A 5292-nucleotide genomic window follows, 5' to 3' on the forward strand; every position below is an offset into this window, starting at 1 on the left:
CTGACCTTGAGATTTTTGAGAAAGAGTCTTGCTTTGTTACTCAGGCTGTAGTACAGTTGCCTGATCTCAGCTCACTGCAACTTCTGCCTCTCGGGTTCAAGTGATTCTTTTGCCTCAGCCTCCCAAGTATCTGGGACTACAGGCACAAACCACCAGGCCTAGCTAATTTTTGTATTTTTTGTAGAGGTGGGGTTTCACCGTGATGACCAGGTTGGTCTCAAACTCCTGGCCTGAAGTGATCTGTGTGCCTCGGCCTCCCAAAGTGCTGGACAGTGGGGTACAGCAGGAAACAAGTGTTGCAGGTGGGAGCCACCGCGCCTGGCCACCACTGGTATTTTGATTTGACGTGTGTGCATTGAAGGGCCCTGCACACTGCTCTGGGGAGAGGATCCCACCTTCGTCCTTCCAGTGCTGAAAATTCTCCTGTGGCTGCCCTCTGTCCCTGCAATCTGGGCTCCTCACTGTGACCCAAGGGGCCCTGCTCCATCTGCCCCAGCCTCCCCTACCTCCCTGGTCTCACCTCCCATGATTCTGCCTTCTTGGCCCTGCACCCACCTCCTCCAGCACCAGTTTCGCACCCCAGGACCTTTGCACATGCTGTCCCTCTGCCTAGAATACTCTCCTCATGACAGCCCCGTATCCCCCAGGGGTCCTCAGCTCTAACGTTGCCTCACTTCCTCAGTGTGGCCTCCCTCAGCACCTGAGCTGGAGCGCCTCAGTTCTTAGGTATCACATCACCCCACTGTTTTGCTTTTTTTTTTTTTAATATTCTGCTTCCTTGCTGGAACAGATCTGCCTTTTGCAGGGGACAGAGCTACTCTAGGAAGGATCCCTGTAGGTCTTGTTTCCTGCTGTATCCCACAATCCAGCACACAGTAGGTGCTTAATAATTCCTGGAATGAATGAATGAATGAGTGAGTGAAGGAATGGATGGACAGAGTTTAAGAACATAGGTGCTGGGAGGAAGACAGGGAGGTCTGGGCTCAGGCTGGGGCTGAGGCCTCCTCTCCCGGGTCTTGTTGCTGGAGGAGGGGCCCCTGCCAGGGCAGGAGGGTGGGTGTGGGGGCAGCAGGCAGGGCTGGGCGAGGCTTCTCTGCTCCACTGTTTTCATCCTCTGGGTAATTATGGGCTCAGACACTCCTCGATGCCTTCCCAGAATAATAGCCGGGCCTGTTATCAGCGGCATCTCTGGGACCTTCTCACAAACAGTCATTAATCAAGTCTCGCTGCCACCCTGCCCTCCCTCTCAGTGGAAACTGAGGCACAGAGAGGTAAGGCCACTTTCCTAGTGCCACACAGCTGATGCAGGGAGGATGGGCTGCTTTGCCCTGAATGCTATGGTGCAGGGTGGGGGCCCCTTCTCCCCGTTCTACATGGGGGAAGTCTCTGAGCCTGCCATGACTAGGGGGCCTTGCCCCCAGTTTCAGGCCCCCAGTCCTCCTTGAGGCCTCAGAGGCCTCCCAAGGTGGCCTCTTAATCACTGCCAGTTAATTAAGGAGGTTAAGCATCTCCCCGGGGCCCAGGCAGGCCTGCCCAGGAGAGAGGCGGCGGGGCCTGGACCGCATCTCACATTGAGGTCCCTGCTCCCCAGCCTGGTCTGGCACGGGCATTGTGTCTCTGTGGTGCATATAGCCAGACCTGAGGGACTCTGGGGGAGGCGCGGGGCCTCCGATGGGGCCGTAGAGTTCCATTGCTGGGGCAGTGCCCCCTCCCCTTCTTCGGGGGTGTGTGGGAGGTGCTGGCATCACTTAATGAGGCCTCCGCGGCTGCCAAGGAGAGCTGGAGGAGTTGAAACAGGTTCTGGGTGAGGTGAGTTTCGTGGGCTGGGCAGAATCTGTGGCTCTGTGCCATGTGGGTGCTCCCCAGGGCGGTGGGGGGCAGGTGTGGGACCCCCACCTGGCCCCTGCGTCCAGCCCTGTGCCCCAATGGGTGGGAACAAAGGAAGCTTGGGAGGGGATTGTGGAGATGACAGAGGATGACAGACAGGAATGGAGGTTCACATCCCACCCTCCTGGGGCCCCACTGCCAGCCTGTGGGGACCACACGAAGACCCACCATGCTGGCAGCATCTGGGGCTGCGGAGCCATTGCTAATCTGTGCTCTGACACACACTTGGGCCTCCGTCTTCTGACCTGAGAAATCAGGGTGGTTGGAAGGGATAATCTCGGGCTTGGGGCTTTAGTTTCAGAATGACCAATCCAGCAGAGCTGCCTGACTTGCTGTGCGGTCTTGAGCAGGCCGCTTTCTTGTTCTGGGAAGAGCTGTGGTGGTGGGGTGGACGCAGCGATCTTCGGTCTCTGCTGAGGTTGCCAGTGCTTTGTGAGCGGCACCGATACTGCTTTCTCAGGATGCAAGGAAGTCATTCAGTGCATGTCTCCTGGGGAAGCTCCGAAGCTCTGGATTCAGGGCAGGGAGGCTTAGGAGGAAGCTTCCCAAGGCCAGGTTGTGGGTCCTGGGGTCTAGAGGGTAGCTCTTCCGTGTTGCTGAACCCTCGGGGCCACTGCGGGTTCAGGTGAGACTGGATCAAGGCAGTACCAGAGCCCATGAGGACCCCATAGGTTCTTTGTCTTTCCCCCCTTTTTTTCAAGTGACTTTCATGGATATGTAATTTATATATAGCACAATTCACCCTTTTGTGATATGCAGTTCTACAAATCTTGAGAAATGTATACAGTTGTATATCCACTAGCACGATCAAGTTGCAGAATATTTCCATCACATCAGAAAGTTCCCTGGTGCCTCCTTGTTATCAATCCCTTTCCTACTCCAGCCCCTGGCAACCACCTATCTCCCCCAACTTTTTATTCTGAAAAATTTCAGACTTAGAGAAAAATGCAAAAACTTTGCAATGAGCCTCCAAGTGTCCCTTCCCCCAGGATCCCCTACTGCAAACACCTGGCCCTATGTGCTTTTTTTTTTTTTTTGAGATGGAGTTTCGCTCTTGTTGCCCAGACTGGAGTGCAATGTCGCGATCTTGGCTCACTGCAACCTCTGCCTCCCGGGTTCAAGTGATTCTCCTGCTTCAGCCTCCCGAACAGCTAGGATAACAGGCTCCTGCCACCATGCCTGGCTAATTTTTGTATTTTTAGTAGAGATGGAGTTTCGCCACTTGGGCCAGGCTGGTCTTGAACTTCTGACCTCATGCAATCCATCTGCCTCCGCCGCCCAAAGTGCTGGGATCACAGGCGTGAGCCACCACACCCGACCTCTCTGTGTGATTTTTGCTGAGCTGTTTGAGAGTAAGTTGCAGGCATCCTTGGCCTTCACCCTAATTGCTTCAGCCTGCATCTCTGAAGGACGAGGGCGTTCTCAACACAACCGTAGTGCTGTGCTCACATATGAGAAATTTAGTATCGAGTCAGTTACATTAGGTAGTCTCCAGGCCATGTTCAAATGACTGGGACTGCTCCAGATGTCCTTTATAACTGTTTAAATCTGTTTTTCTTTTTAAAAGTTTATTCTTTATTTTTTCTGGTACCGAGGGTTAGGCCCTGCATTTGGTGACACCTCTCTTTGGTGTCCTTTTATCTGGAACATGAAACATCCTCCTTGTTCTTGCTTGACTCTTTAAAAAACACTCTCATGATTTCCTACACCAGGAGCTGGGAGGGGAATTCCCCAGAGGACATGAGTGCCAGGAAAGGGTGGCTGCTGACTTGGGGGACATGGGTTGTTCTTAGGGCTTTTTCTTAAAAGTCTTGTTTAGAAGTAAAGTGGCAGCAGAAGAGAAAGAGACTTGGATTAATTGGCTCAACTTTGTTTTTTTTAGATGGAGTTTCGTTCTTGTTGCCCAGGCTGGAGTACAGTGGCACGATCTCAGCTCACCACAACCTCCATCTCTCAGGTTCAAGCAATTCTCCTGCCTCAGCCTCCCAAGTAGCTGGGATTACAGGCATGCGCCACCACGCCCAGCTAATTTTGTATTTTCAGTAGAGACAGGGTTTCTCCATGTTGGTCAGGCTGGTATCGAACTCCCGACCTCAGGTGATCTGCCCACCTCCGCCTCCCAAAGTGATGGGATTACAGGTGTGAGCCACTGTGCCTGACCTGGCTCAACTTCTGATAATGCTGAAAAGTCAAGGCAAAAAGAGATATGTGCGATTTGCAACAGAGACGGCTCTCTAACCCTGTAGCTGAGGTTCCAATCCCAGCTCTGCCTCCCCTTGGCTGTGAGCCCTTGGTCAGGAAATCTGTGCGGTGAGGACAACAGCCATCTCTCTGCCTTGCCCTGTTGTTGTGAGAAAATGAATCAATGCATACAGTGCACGAATAGTAGCAACTTCATTTGCTGATTTGATGATAGTGTTTTTAGACATTTCTCTCTATTCTTATGGATATACGTGGGATATACTTGTGGAGATATCTCATGGATATATGTGAATAATGCATATATCTCATGGATATATATGTAGGAAAATGCTTCTGATGAATTGAGAGAAAAGAAGGTCACCTAACTAATATAGATCACCTTCTTTTCTATCAATTCATCACAAGCATTTTCCTACATCCACAGATGTGGAGCATTTGTGCCTCATGTAAGAATTGTAACTTTAACTCATTTTTGTCCATAGATAGTACCATGTGGTGCCATATAACAAAGGTACAAGCTTGTAGTGAAAAGCCAGCCTCCCTCCTGTGCTTCCTCACTCTCTCAGCTCTGCACCATGATGGTCTTTTGTGTTGCCTTTCAGAAGGGCTCTGTGAACGTGCAGGTAAATGTGTGTATTTCCTTTTTTTTTCTTTTTTTATTTTTTGAGACAGAGTCTCACCCAGGTTGGAGTGCAATGGCGTGGTCTCAGCTCACTGCAACCTCTGCTTTCCAGGTTCAAGCGATTCTCCCGACTCGGCCTCTGGAGTAGCTGGGATTATAGGCAAGTGCCAGTACACCCGGCTAATTTCTGTATTTTTAGTAGATACGGGGTTTCACTACATTGGCCAGGCTGGTCTCAAACTCCTGACTTCATGATCTGCTCGCCTTGACCTCCCAAGATGCTGGGATTACAGGTAAGAGTCACCGCACCCGGCCATTTTCTTTGTTTCCTTACTGATGTCAGAGGACTCTACACACTAGTTCTGTGCTTTGTGATTTTCACCAACCGGAGGTCTTGATAATACCAGTGCATAGAGAGCATCCTCCTTTTTCAAGGCTGCATGGTATTCCATGGTGGACATAGACCAGGATTTAAAGAACCAGTTTCTTAGTGATGGTGGCATGCAGGCTTTTGCCATGACAAATTGCAACAGAGAGGCTGGTGGAAAGCTTTCTGTGTCCTTGTGCAAGTATATCCATAG

General features: G+C 51.2%; 1 long non-coding RNA gene across 1 annotated transcript; it reads left to right on the top strand.

The window, feature by feature from the left end:
- Positions 1 to 1776: 1776 nt before the first annotated feature.
- Positions 1777 to 5056, top strand: LOC128932280 (uncharacterized). Its single transcript, XR_008481926.2, has 4 exons — positions 1777 to 1809; positions 3770 to 3844; positions 4572 to 4712; positions 4824 to 5056. It is a non-coding gene; the product is annotated as an uncharacterized LOC128932280 (long non-coding RNA).
- The last annotated feature ends 236 nt before the right edge of the window (positions 5057 to 5292 follow it).

This window comes from Callithrix jacchus, chromosome 5, assembly GCF_049354715.1.
Source record: "Callithrix jacchus isolate 240 chromosome 5, calJac240_pri, whole genome shotgun sequence".
Taxonomy (NCBI): Eukaryota; Metazoa; Chordata; class Mammalia; order Primates; family Cebidae; genus Callithrix; species Callithrix jacchus.